This window comes from Filicampus tigris, chromosome 20 (genome assembly GCF_054856515.1).
Source record: "Filicampus tigris isolate MCC_2025a chromosome 20, RoL_Ftig_1.0, whole genome shotgun sequence".
NCBI lineage: Eukaryota > Metazoa > Chordata > Actinopteri > Syngnathiformes > Syngnathidae > Filicampus > Filicampus tigris.
In genome coordinates this window covers 13,764,989-13,780,121 of record NC_141236.1, presented here as the reverse complement: position 1 = coordinate 13,780,121, position 15,133 = coordinate 13,764,989, and the positions used below count along the sequence as shown (strand labels likewise).

At 43.3% G+C, this 15,133-nt stretch overlaps 1 protein-coding gene across 1 annotated transcript in view; it reads left to right on the top strand.

Moving 5' to 3' along the window:
- The window catches only part of usta (uronyl 2-sulfotransferase a), a 33,535-nt gene that overhangs the window by 1,773 nt on the left and 16,629 nt on the right, over window positions 1-15,133 (top strand). The window lies entirely within an intron of this gene.

Sequence of the window (15,133 nt, the reverse complement as noted above, 5' to 3'; positions counted from 1 at the left end):
CTGTCTGTATCTGCAACTTTCACTTGTTGTGCACTGTCACCTTGAGACTCATTTCACTTTTAGACTGATATGTGTGAACAACTACCGTATCACATCTACACTAATGTGCATGTTCAACTGTCACTTTTTCCTTAAACGAGTACAGCGTGTTATCAATTAGGCTATCCAGTAAATGAAAATATTATATAATATGAGCACTAAACATACAGTTCGTGTGACGGACAGGCCCCGGCAGTCTTTTAAGAGCATCCAGTGATCAGATGATTTATTTACGTTCTGCCGGTTCGTGTTACTTTTGGCCGCAGCGTGCCGAGATGAAGGCGAGGGCCGGCGTACGTGAATGTGGGGGTGTGTAAGCGTCAGAGAATAGCGGCTTGGTTTGGCCGGGAGGGCAAGGAAGGTGGAACATAGGCTTTTTTGTTCCGTCAGACGAGGGGAGGCCGGGGTTTGAGGATGTCACTCAACGTGCAATGGGAGAAAGGTAACAGACCTTAAGAGTGACGGAGGATGGAGCGTTTGACTGTTGACCCCGGCGTTGGTGATATTAGCATCTGTCTTTTGTTAAAAAGGGAGAGTGTGCGGTAAAATTGTCGTTGGTTTGTGTAAGGCCGTCAATAAAACAACCTGATTTTATATATATATATATATATATATGTATATGTATATATGTATATGTATATATATATATATGTATATGTATATATATATATATATGTGTATATATATATATATGTATATATATATGTATATATATGTATATATATGTATATGTATATATATGTGTATATATATATATATATATATATATATATATGTATGTACATATAAGTATGTATATGTGTATATATGTATATGTGTATATATATTTGGAGACACGACAATCTTCGAGATTAGAAACTTCAATTCGTAAAAATATGAAATTGATCTGACTACTACTCTCTGCTCAAAACAGTTCCGGATGAAACCAATAAAACAGGATCAACTCCACAGTACTGTCCTTCCAAAACATCTCTGTGAGCTCCCTTGAGGATCGCTAACCGGTCAGCAAATGTGAAACATTCAGCATTTTCTAACATAATACATTTTCAAGGAGCCTTTTTGAACGTTACACTTTCCAGTCGCCTCACCACAAGTCGTAAAAGAAATGGACGTGAGTGCCAGTTTCGCAGAGAACAACGACCGTGTAGCCTTTGAAAGGACTCAAAGCTGCATTGATAGGCGCTTAGACGGGCATGTGTTGCGCAAGAACGACGGCGTCGCCTTTAGTGCGTCATTGCAGTGGAGGAGTATTTGATTGACATGCTGAGATTTTTTTTTCATCCCCCCCAACACAAATGGAATTGATGCCAACTTTTGGTTTCATCTGACCACAGCTCTTCTCTGAGTCATTTCGATGTTCGCTGGCAAACTTCAGGCGGGCCTGTGCATGTGCCGTCTTGAGGAGGCTGGCACTCCGAGGTGTCAGTTTATTATGATGGCAGCGTGTTGCTGTTCTCTTGGTGACTGAGGTTTCAAACGCCTTCAGTTCATCTCCAAGCGCCTGCCGTGTACGACAAAGTGATCTCACTGTCACACGGACCTCAAGGCTGAGAGCGACCGATGGCCATGTTGCGGGACATCGTTTGACTGCTCTTTTTAGTCTTTCCCACTGTGGGCTTGAGATTGAAAGTGTGCTTTGTATGTGGGATGCTTCCCATATGTTCAAACCATTTCATTTCAACAAAAACCCGTTAGCTGAATGCTAACACGTAGTTTGAAGCATCATAGATGGGCTAATAGTGATTAACGTTGAAGTTCCAATAATTATAAACCTTCAAACTACTGTTACTCTAACACGCAAGGAGCAGGAACATACAAACGGAGCATATGAGAAGGTAGCATAAACAAATCCGGGCTGCTTATAGACTATCAACATCAACATTAAACAACCATAACAATTAGAAACGTCTTTTCTTTTCAACTGAGCAGGGGCTCAAACATCTATTTCCCCAATTGTGCATGCACGTAACTCACATGAATAGCGATAACATGTAGTCGCGTGTAAAAGAGCTTTGTTGGCCTAAATAGACGCGTTCACGCACGTGTGATTTTTGGAGCGAAACTCGCAAGCCTTTTCATACACACCGCTACACCCACATCCTGCTGAGGGATATATTAAAAAAAAAAAAAAAAAAAAAAAACAACAAGCGGCCCAACTGAATTAGTCCAAGTGACACATTTAGTTTAACAGACTTAGGCAAAGGTGTCGTAAAGGTTAGAAGTCTACCATGCCACGGTCAGACTCCATTTTCCCCACACGGAAGCGACAGGTTCCTAGTTGGCGTCACGTCCGGCTCGAATGCCAAAACAATCAGACGGCTCATAAAAAACCTTCAGCGGTCGGGGTGGATAAAACGAGCGCCCTCCTCCCCTTATGCTCTGCTCTATACCTCCCTCTTGGTACCTGCTTTCTCCAGTTAGCTTGTTAGAAGACTTTAAGGGTCAATGCAGAGATGATGTTTTTTTGGGGGTTGTTGTTTTTTTTTTTTAAATGAATGGACAGATGCATGAAACCTCATAAATCATAATAATTGACTACAGTGGGAGGTCAACTCACATTACTTCTCAATAAGTAGCATTTTGGCAAACAATTCTTCAAAACAACATTCCCAGTTGAAGTTTACTGTGAAGATACAAAAATTAATAAATGAATTAAAGCTAATGCGAACCCCGTAGTGGGAAACGCATACTGTATATAAACCTTGAAGCAGCTGATATTTCAACACAAATGGTACAGCGGCACATTTATGCATTCAATATAACAGTACTGACTGTCATATATTCTTTATCCTCTGCATGGAGATGAGCTGAACAGTATGGACGTCCATGTGCAGTATATCCGCCAGGTAGCAGCAAAAATTCAATGTATTCAAGTGACGTAAAGTTTGACAAAAACTGGGATTTTTAGCTTGACCAATAGTCGGCACAAAGAGAAAAGTTTAAGGAACCTGCGCAGTTTCAAATCAAGTGGAAAAACAGCATTTCCATTTTACCATTAGCACTAGCGTCCAGCATCAACACACCGGAGAAGTTGCTGTCCTCCAGTAGCAACAATGATGCAATTACATCTCCATTATGTTTGTTTTCCATTCACGGAAAAAGCCAGTGAATGCATATTGATGGTTGGAATTAGGGACAAAGCCCAGATGCATTAGTGGTTAATGGACTGTGACTGGGCATTGTGCACTAATTGGAGATGGGGATTGATGCAAAATGTTTTTCCATAATTGCTTGATTGATTGAACGATAAGAAGTACACTCGATTGGTTGAAATACAACACCAAGGGCAATTAGCTTCAGTTCACTGCCCCCGCCCGAGTTAAAAATAGTACAACCTTGGCTTGCATTATTCTTAGTGAACCAAGTAGCCTGTTAACTAAAACCAATGGCAAACTTACAGAATCATACCGACCACCCCAGAATATGAGATGCTATGGTCCTGTTTTAGATCATCCCCCACTACTTAGGAAGTAGCCTGCTAACTATCAAGCGAAACACATCCACCCCCATGGCCCCCCCCACCACCACCCATCCAGGAAAAGGTACAGTCCTATCATCTTACGTCACATGAGCCCAGATTTAACATGCTAAGTATCAAACGGGCGGACCAAGAAACCTACACAGTCTCCCTTATGGTACGGCCATGTTAGTTTGTTATTGTCCATGAACCAGGAAGTAGCCTGCTAACCATCAAGTGAGCAACCAAAAACCATTCCCTACCATTCTTAAAAAAAAAAAAAGTTACAATCCTGTCCTCTTACATCATCATCATCAACCTGCTAGCAATCATACTGGTGGATCAACAAAAGCAGACATTCCCCATTCCCGTGATTAAAACAAAATGGTACGGTCCTGTTTGTTTATGTCATTCTTCGTCAACCAGGAATTAGCATACTAACAAACAACAATTCCCCTTTCCAGAACCAAAAATAGTACTACCCTTCAGTCTTTCGTCTTCCTCTGTGAACCAGGAAGTAGCCTGCTCGCTAATGAATGGACCACCTAACAAACATAACCATTCAACCCTCCCCGAAATAAAATAATAGTTACGGTCCTGTCGCTCGGCCTACATCTGTCCAAATATTTTTTTTAGAAAGCAGTGTTGCATTCAAGGGTTTCCGATCATAGCTGGCTGGGATGTGAAACTGGTGGGTGGCTGGTCGGGCCACCGTGGGGTGGTACCATGACTGGATGTCTGCATGAAACTGATAGCCCATAATTTAGAAGATCAGAGCCAGGATAACTAGTGTTCTTGTGAGAAAATTGCGCGTTTGCTTACAACATGTAAATTGAGTGTACGCCTCCATGGGCTCCTCCGACCTTTAATGTCCATCCAGCTCCGTTCACGCTTCCAATTAGAAACACGATAATTGCAGCTCCTTCTCGCATGTTAGCGTCACTTTTCTGTGTTTGTCTTTTCAACATTCCTCCCGTTTATTGCCTCGCACTACCGACAACTTGTTGCCGTTTCCGCTGGTTTCCGTTCTTCACGTTTGTTTTTTGAGGATCAGACGTCTGAAGGCATTCATTACTCCCTTAATTGGGTTCTCAACAGTGCAGGGTGGTGGTCGTTGGGAGCGTGTTACATGGTGGTCACTCACAGCGGGCATACCTCGTTGTCGTTCCATCTCTATTTCGGCTGAGTTTACCACAAAGAAATAAGTGGTGGTTTTCAAAATAGCGGCCTTAAATATACAGATGGAACCGCCGTGCCCCGCCCGTGTTGGTAAAACCATGAGGCGCTGGCTTTTAAGTCTTTATATAGCATACATGCCCTGTGAGTTCAGCTGAGTTGAACTGGAGCAACCTGTTACCACAGAGAACCCAAGTAAGGTGAAAAAGGATGGCGAAGGCAAAAGTTGTAACTGAACTCGGAGCTAACATTGTAAGCTAACATTGTAAGCTACATATTTACTCAATCCTCCTTCAATACGATTGACTGAAATGCATAAACAACAATACCAAATGAATTACTGTGTTAAATTTGAACATATGGAGTGTGGAAAAATGAACTCAGCTTCTAAAATGTCTGGCAGGTTGTTTAGACCTTCTGAAGTGTCTGGCAATGTTTTAAGTAGAGTACGGAAATAAAGGCTCAACTCGAAGGTTGTTTTGGTTTTGTATAGTACACATAGTGTATCGCATTTGGAGGAAGTCCTGTGGGATACATTGCGGTTGTAGACGACCAACATTTATGTTCCGTAGAAATGAAAATAAAGGCTCGACTGTAATTAGTTCTGTGGCCAGTATGATAAGCAACTGCACGTCACCCCTTGGGATGCATTGTGGTTGGCAACTATGCATATCTAGTTTGTTTTTATTAGTAGACCAAGGAAATAGGCTCCACTTGGATTGTTTGGTTGAACAGGTTTTACGCCCCATGCGGTGCCATTAATACTTGGTGGGTCGTATACCTTGTGCAACCATGTGTTTAGTAGGCAAAGTGAAAACTCACACCTTATTCATAAAAACAGCCTCATGAGGCAATGGTGACTCATATTGTCCATTAGTGTAGCATTCTACTGGAGTACAGTCACTCGTGTGAAAGTGCAGGGACAGATTGTTATGAGAGATGCGAGCATTTTTGAACTCTTCCGAAGGAATGTGGACATTCCCCGTGGAAAGCAAAGCTCGCACCTCGGTCTCAAAATGCTTCCTCTCTCTTGCTCTCAAACCAACCTTTGTGTTAGGCACAAAAAAATGTCCCTGACACATCGTTACCTCCTCCATGTAAGCGCGAGTGCTAAAATCCTCATCCGGCCATCACTTGTCACACTTAGGAACTCTTCAGGACGGAGAATGTTTTTCCCTCCGCGCCTCGTCCTTCTGTTTGACGCTCACAAGTGTGCTGTTTTTTTGTGTTTTTTTTCCCTCCTCCGCTTGGAGAATTTTCCAGATGTTCGGAGGAGACGTCTTGAACGCAATTTCAAGTTAACAAACCCGGTGGCTTCCAAGAGCAACCTTTTCAAAGCAAGGAGTCAAGGGTCATCATAGGACATGTTTGGCTTTTTTCAGCGTTGCTTGCGTCACTTCCCTGGCTCGGGTTGACGGGTCTGGAGGCTTTCCATCGGTCTGGCCCAGAACAACCTGGCAACTCCTCGCGCCACTTGTCTGGTCTTAGAACCTTGGCTGCGTTGAAGAGCCATCTGTCACTCCTTCCACCCGACTTCCACCGTCGATGCGCTCGATGCCTCGGAATAATCTGCGTCTTCAGATGCAAGAACAAAATATTCACCTCAATCATTTCCTCGATGGAAAGCGCACAAGTGTTGTTCACTAATCCTTACTTGTACTTCCAACTACATTCGCAAAGCACAGGATTTACCCAAAACAAATGCTCGGAGGTCTGAGGTCTGTCAAGAAGTGCAATATCGTTTCTTTGCGATGGCTTGGCATGCAGCGAACAAGTGTTTATCGTGTCGGATAAAAGTCTTTAACACACTTTTTTCTTTTTTTTTTTTTTTACAAGCTTTCGAAGAGCTAGAACAAACAGAAGCCCAGACCACCAGGCTGTCGTTACCTGCGCAATTGAATGCCGATCTAAATTACATATGTACGAAATTGCCTTCAAACTCCACTTAGCTTTAATGCCTTCTAGTGAGTCGTCATACTTTGTAGTCATCACCCTCCATTGAGTTTATCCCCGAGCTGTTTTTTGGGCCTGAGCGCTCCCAGCGGGCTAGGTAAATAAAGGGTTTGTCGGATCAGTCTGAACGGGGCCCTCGTGGCTTATTATCACCACAAATATTCCGCGGCTTTCCTGACTTTTGCAGAAGCAGGAAAGCCTCAATCCCTGCGAGCGAGCGTCGATGCTGGATCAAAACTTGTGGGAGGCAAAAGGCCATGAAGGGTCTTATGGCGGCTCTCTGTTGTTGTTGTCGTTGCTTTTTCTGCTCATCTCTCGCCATTGGAGATAGTACAAGTACTCACAGTCTCTACAGCAGAAGGACAGACTTGTCTGTTGTGGTTTGTTTTAAGTTATGTTTTATGCCTGTCGTGGGTGTAAAACTATCAACAAAACGTTATGGTCTCTCTATAGCACAGGTTTCCGCCTATAGCAGGTCTGCGTCAATCCCGCTGCCATCAACTATTCATGTCAAAACACTGGCAGTATGTGTTAGCGCTGCATTAGCATGACTCCACAGCCGTGTTTGTTTGGAACCGCCTCGCACGCGCTCAGCGGCGCTGGCTACAGCAAGCACAGAGTGTCAGTGTGCACGTGTGACGCGCGGCGTCCAACCCTGCCCTAACGCAGCCGAGGGGGCGCATTTGGCACCTTCGGCCTTGACCCGAAACAGAGCCCACTTGAGTTCTGCAAGCGCTTTAAAGGCAACACTTAGCTTCCTCATGACCCTCCATGGACTCATATTTCTTGCCTCGTACATGCGGTCTGGCATGGCGTCCTCAAATTAGGCTTAGCGAAATGCCACGGTTTTGTCTGAATTGCTGAAAGATTATTGAGTAAGACCAGGGGCTGATGTGAAAACGTCGGCTTTGAAAAGAAGGGTTGCTCTTTTTTTAGGGCGGAAAATGAAGTGCGTAGGAGGGTTTTTTTTTTTTTAAATGACCGCTTTGTCATTTCACGCTTCGTAATTAGTGTCTGCTGTACATTGTGTGAATCTGCACAGATGTCTGGCTCTGTGTTGTGTTTTTTTTTTTCTCTTTCCCATTTTGTCTTTGAGGAATACGACGCAGTCAGGGGCAGGTTCAAAGGGCAGGAAACCTGTGATGTTGCATACGAGACGCCATCCCTTTTCTGTTGCGCCTACTACCATCATTGCCAAGCCTCCCCTCAAAATAAAAACAACTGAAGTTGTTGTAATATGTATTTTAGTAAAGAAACACTCCATAATATTGTAGTTTGAAAAATTATACAGTAACAACATAATTTAAAAAAAGACTGAACTGTTTTTGTCACTTCCTTTGAATGACCATTGTGCTGCTCTTTCTCGTGTACCCGTCTTGACCACTTGAGGTCAATATAAGACAGACAGGTGGATATTTGGTTCTTTGAACTCATCTCCACTCATCAGTACGACACTAATATGTGTTGTTCTTCGCAGAGGATAACGAATACATGACTGTGAGTACAGTCGACCCCCGCATCCATGCGGTTTGAGTTCTAAGGCACCCCTTATATATTCTTATTAAAAAAAAAAAAAAAACATGTTTTTTGGGGGGGAGAGGCTGAAATTTATTCACGGCGTTTCCAATCGTTCCAATGGGGATCATTTTAAATGCAGACTGAGTATTTTGAGCGTAGTCACGGGTCGAATTAAACTGTCTCTCGTCCAAGTTTCTTTCAGGCATTTATGCTTTCCGAGTTGCGTCACGTCACTGTATGTAATTCAAGCGTATTCGTTCTACTCTGTTAATGTCACACGGGTGGATTTCTTGTCAAGCGTCGATTCAAGCGCTTCTGCCTGATTGATGTCTTTTGGGAGCCAACTGTCGGATTTAATCCGCATTAAATGGGCCGTTAAAAACAGAGATAGCGCCTTGTTTATGCGCAGGGTTTGCAAAGTTGACGGCCTCCTGCGCCTTTAATTCAGACGGATGTTCTGAAGCGCAGTGTACACTTTGACCGTCCGCAGGCCTTCTTCAAAGCTCGACTATAAATACGTTCTTGCTGTTCTTGGAAGGGAGAGCTGCCATCTGTTGTTTTATTTTGGGGATGTTGCTTTTTTTTTTTTTTTTTTTTGCTCTCGCCGCCTATCGTCCGCAGTCTCCCTTCCATCTTGGATCGGGACCCTTTCGGCCTTGACTCGTGAGCACTCGGATGTTTTCCCCCCCAAAAAAGTGTTCCCCCCCCGTCTCATCGCTGACATGTGCTCCGCATATGGCACTTTATTTGGCACTTGATGAGGAAAATAACGGAGGCGGGAAAATGGGAACGTGGACCTTTTTTCAGGAGGCTTTCCGATGAAGTCATGAGGGTTACGAGGTGCTTCGGCTGAAAACGCACACGCGTGCACGCTCGCACATCCGCTGGGCTCCTGGTCCGGGCGCAGTCATGACCTTGCACATCCACACACTGCATTGCCTCAAATAACGGCCTCCAGTTGCACATGCTCATCTTTTGTCCTGAGCGTGGACTTAAAGAAGGAAAGAAGGGAGTGGCTTCTTCTCGCCCCCAAGGCGGTTGAACCTGGCATCGGCCAACATGGAGACCGACAGCGCTTTCCATCAAATGGGAATTTACGCACCAGATGAAGCCAGGCCCTGCGCCACCAGGCACCGTGTAATTAGCGAGCGCTGTCGGCATTCACGCTGACACACACGTGCAGCAAGACTTTTTTTTTTTTTTTTTTTTTTTTGCTCACCATTGGCAATTTTTTTTTACCAGAAATTACAGAGAATCATGAAGTAGTGCAATTATCATTTATAGTTAAGGCATGCAGATGAGTTGGCTGGCGTGTACTAGCTGAATGTGTCACGGCAGCAGCACAGACCGTTTCTTTTTTTTTGTTTGTTTTCAATATTTAAAGGGGAAGTCCACCCAAACATTTTTTTTTCAAGATTATGTTCTATGCAAGCCCACTAGTTGAAACAGGGCATTCTGATAAATATTGCATTTGTGGAGTAAGAGTTAATCCACTCGTTTTTAGTCATGCCTGGGGGTGGCCATTTTGTCACTTCTGTCCCCTGAAAATGACTACTCAGTGCTCAGGTAACGACCAATCGCGGCTGACCTGTTTTCTGAATCTGAGCCGTGATTGGTCGTTGTGAGCAGCTGTGATGTCATTTTCAGTCGACAGAAGTGACAAAATGGCCGCCTCCTGAGATGGCTAAAAAGGGGTGCATTTTGCTGCTTAAGTCATATTCCACGAGTGCAATACTAACCAGAATGCTGTGTTTTAACTAGTGCGCCTGCTGGGAACATATTCTTGAAAAAAAAAAAATGTTTTGGTTCATTATCTCTTTCAGAACAATTTGAGGTTTTACAGTAAGCATGACATTGTGGGGTAAACTGCAATTCATTTATTTATTTTTTTTAAATACAAGTCTCTAACTTCAACTGTATATTAGCACACAGACATTTCATTACATTGTCTGCGCGACTTTATTGAACTGTTCTACTGTAGCTTTGATTCATCCCACCTTACAAAGGCCAACGGATTAGACTACATATCAAAAAGAGCTCACATGTGTGCATGCTCCTCTTTCTAAAGCCATTCCGGAGAGCCACTACAACCTTTTTCTCCCCTCCTTCCAATGCCGTCACTGCATTCCATCATAGCAGTGTGTCGCGTTGCTCCTTTATCCTCTGCCATTTTCATCATCTGGACGCTCAAATTTTCCCCCATTTGTTCTCTTTTGTCTTCCGTCACTGTTGATGGAGAGTGGCTGCAGGCACAAAAATACCAAATTTATAAGACATTATTTTATTTTTATTTTTTTAGACGTTGGATTAGACATTATTTTATTTAGACACCAGTAGTTCCAATCACTCACCAGTGATTGCATGGCTTCCAGTTCACAGGCTGCCTCGTTGTCTAGAGCCCATTTGCTAACCAAAATAGCAGCACCAGGGCTGTATGTAAATTCCCAGATGCTGCACGACTTGGTTTCGCCATAATAAAGAGACACTTGACATGCATATAACTTGAGAGAATGTCTTATTTAGTGCTCTAACTCATTGTGTGTGTCGTCCATGTCCTGGTGGAATCACTGAGTATTTTTTTCCCCGCGAGGAATGTCAAGCCACTGAGGAAGCTGCCAGTAATTAATCTTGCGCTGACGTCAGCTCGCAAATCCATTTGATAGCACGATTTTTCCCGTCGGTCTCGCCGTGATTTCACGGCACATCCTGACTTGGGTCACGTGACCCACCGAGGTTGGGTTCAGCTGCTTCACAAAACAACCAGCCCCCCCCTCCCCCCATTTTGCCAGTGAAGATCAGTCTTCAAGTTCCCAGCATATGAAGCACATTTTGGTTGACGGGCAGTCTAAAAATGGCTCCCAACTTGTGTATTGTTTTGCATATGTAGAATTGCTAGTGACTCAGCGGCATAACCGCTAGATCTGGTAAACAAAAGATGAGGACACTTCTTACAAAGGACTGAATTCAACCAAGCGATCCCCCATCATTTCACGACTATATTTGTCAGAACGGGAACTCTTGTGGTGATTGTTTCATTTTTGTCTGGCAAATGGCTCAGCGCACTGCATGCATCCTCATGCATGCACGTTGAGTGTCGCTACAGGTCCCACCACCACTGACTACTGTAGTGTTTCCCCCTCACACCTCACTTGGTTTTATCCTCTTTGCATGACTTGGCTACCGCTTTGAATTTGGAGAAATCAAAACGACTGAGCGAAAACGACTTTTCCCCACCGATGGCTTGAACACAAATGTAACCAAATGTTAGGTGGCGTTTATCGCCCTTACTGCTTTTCAGAAAAGAGGCTTCAAGCTGTCTGCTCGCTCGATGCTAACACGTGATGGCAAGTAACGCTACTGAATGAAAACTTTACAAAAGGGAGGGCTCAGTCATTTTTGGTGTCGTTTCCGATTTTTTTTTTTTTTAAGGAGGGTTAAGTGCTTAGCCGTCCACAGGCGTAAATTGTTGTCTGCCTGTCATTGAACCCAGAAATAAGGCATATGGAGGAGGCGGAGTGTGTCTATGAAGGGATCAGTCGATATACAGTAAATTAGGATGGGGTGGCCACAAACGGGACATTTATTTTTGGATTCCCATATGTTTGAATTCACGGCTTTGCTTGGTGGTCCGTTTTGGTGGTTGCCGCCATGTCCCCAACCTACATTTTCGTCGTCTATGTTCCACATTGTGGTCTCAAGCACCTGCAAAAACAAAGCGGCGGCGCGGCGTACTTTATTTCTATCTGACTTTTATTTCCCTTGGCTTGACAGTGTTGACAGTGACGGCGATGCAAAGCGGGGAAGAGTAGGCATGGCCGGTGACCCTTCTGTAATTTAGGGGGATGGGTGGAGTTTTGGGTCGCTTCTCCAACACACCTAATCAATGGGTGGGGTGGCAACACACCAACATACATGCCTGGATAACTAGTGTGTTTGCATATGGTCTCACTTGTGGCCCAAATGTTTTGTAAAAGCATATGTTCATGTTTCTACGTTTTTTTGGGCAGATTTTTTTCAAGGTTCCAAGTTAAATTGATATGCAGTTTATCTTCGAATATCATTTCTTTTCTTCAAACTAACTATAACACTATACAACTGCAACATTAATTGCGTAATATCATTTATGAATTATTTGATGATAACGGAGAGAAAAGAGCCTAGTTAGATAAATTGTAGTTAATGTAGAGATATATGCTGTCATTTGGGTTTCTTGTGGTAAAATTAAAATGAATTGAATCATATTTTCATTCTAATTATTTTTGATGTAAATGAGACTACGCTCAATGTGTTCTTAGGTATTTAATTGAAATTCCCCAAGATGATGTCCAACTATTGAGTGGAGATGCGCATTTAAGTTGACGTCTGACTGGTCAAATTCAGATAAATGCTTACAATTCCATAAGACAATTATTGCATGTCTTTTCGATATGCATATTGTATAGGTCATTGTTGCGATATCGATATTTTTTTCAATATATAACTTCCTCTATCAAAATAGTTTTCAAAAATCAGAAAAGGATCTTCCGCACGTCTGTCTGTCTAAACAGGGAGCAGCGCGCACACCCTCCAGACAGCAGCATGTGGTGAAAGATGAGAAGGTCTGATCTTGACGCTCGCTGAAGAACCTGTAATCGGCTTTTACATAACCGGAACATTCCAGAGCTGCGGTCTGCTGACCTTCCGAGTCCCGTTGGCCTCCTCTCTCCTCATCGTGCTCGTCGTCAACCGTTCCTGCGTCTTCCGTAGTGGCCTCGCCTGCTCTCGTAGACGTTTTCGTATTCCAAAAGAGCGATGAACTGAGACCACATTTGAGATGTTCACCACACAATGTGTCCAGACTGGAAATGAACGGCAATTGCGTGAAGCCACCGCTGGCTAATTTAGTCACGTGTTGAAGCACTGTCTGTCATTTATTTGTTCCTGTATTCTCTTGGGCAGTAATGCAAAAAAAAAAAAAAAACTTAAATGTGCGATGTAATAAATGTTAAATTAGATCAGAAGTCTTTGAGACTCCCAAAGGGCTACCATAATCTAATTTAATGGCTTGTTTAGAAAATGATGTACTGTTTTTTTTTTTTAAATGAGCTGTAGTGGTTTATGTGGCCATATTGATAGAGATGCTAATTGGGCCGTGCAGCTGCAGGCCAGAAGCAAAGCCACAAATCTTGTGACCCAATAATCCAATTAGGCATTTAGCTACATGCCTATGCGCTGCCACATTCCACTTAGCTCGGCCATCAGTCACTTCCTGACACACACACACACAAATATGTTTATATTTGACTTGTCCCCCAACCCTAACCCCCCACCCCCCTTAAAAAGATACTAAGACACTCACTCTGTCTTCATTAGTCGCCTGGTGATAACCAGGAAACCGGCAGGAATTTTAACCAGCAGGCTGCTGGACCTGCCGCCGTTTCCCCTCGTTTACCTTTGACCCCAGCGTCATTACGGATGAGAACCCAACGGGGGAAAAAATCGTGTTCACACCATCAGGCCTTGTTGCACGATTACTCTGAAGGTCTGAGAACTGTGTTGAACTCAGGATTTCTCAATTCCTCCCCGCAGGGTCAAAGCGAGGTGGAATCAGGTGACTTGGAGTGCACGAGTCACGTTCATTTCATTTAAGACGATGCCTAGTTTGAACTGTTTTACTCAGACGTCTGATGTAAATTGTCTCACATTTCTCTATGGGCAAGGCTTGATGGATGTAGAGTTTATCATATAGATGTTATTTAAATGCACACTCTAGACTAGAGGTGTGTTTTGAAAAAAATAATCCCGATACACCTAACTTTGTATCCTGATAATGATATACTGTATATCCCAGTAAAGTATTTAAAATGATGATGACATTACTGGCAATTTTCTGCAATCGTCTATAAATCCAATAAAAACAATAATTAACTGTTTCAAAGGTTTCTGCTTATGCATGTACAATGGACACATTGTCCATAAAAAATATAAAATTATATAAACAATACAATATAACGTACGATGGACGATTTATATCTTCTCTATGGCACAAATCATTATATTGCACAACTCCAAATATTTTGGAGTTTTATGTTTGAATGACCATTCATGGTCTATGTTTTATTTCATTTCTGCAACTGTCTAAAATAAAAACAAACAGCAGTGAGTGCACTCCCAATGTCAGTAATGTCCTGGCTGGTCCACCCAACTATAAACTACTCAAAAAAAGTGATCCGTAGTTACGACAACCACAAGGGCGTCTTTCCTCCTCATTGCCAGACTGTGTAGATTTCAGGTTGTTATTTTCAAGCGCAATTATTACCGATTGTTGCTTTAAGGTTTCCCAGCGGGTTGCTCGTTGGTCGGCTGTCAATTTTAATGAGGGCTTTTATTTCCCGAGAAAATGTGTTCAAATCCCAGTTCCTAATGACAAGCCCACATGGCGGTGGGGGGGCGGGGGCACATGTGGAGAGGTTGGGGTTACATTTCGTAGGTGTGACTGATGATGACGCTCCCTCCTTGGAGGGCTCCCGCACGGCCCCCTTGTGGAAACATACTACACAGCACAATTCATGTATAACAAGATGACTGTTGTTGTTCGCATGAAGTTAACAAAACAAACAGCGTGTTCCTGTCACTAGGCCAAACCAGAAGAACTGCTAATAAATCAAAAGGTCACCGGGCGATATTTCATCTCGGTAGATAGAGTCCAAATCTTTATCGTAGGCAAAATTCTACCACATAGCAGCACCATACTTTCAGTCATGTTGCTCTCATGGGATGCACCTCAAGCAAAATCGTATTAGGAGCCAACTGGGGGAACCTTGGCTGTGTGTAGCGCAGTTTGTTGATTTGTATCTCATTTCAGAAACACAGAGAGAGATTGTTCTCTTATGTAATATTTCCTCTCCTCCTTGCTCGCTCGCCAATTTGTCTCTCTCACTACATCACTCCATCCCTCCGGGCCGCACCAACACCTGGACGTCAGGAAAAAAAAAAAAAAAAAAAGACGAG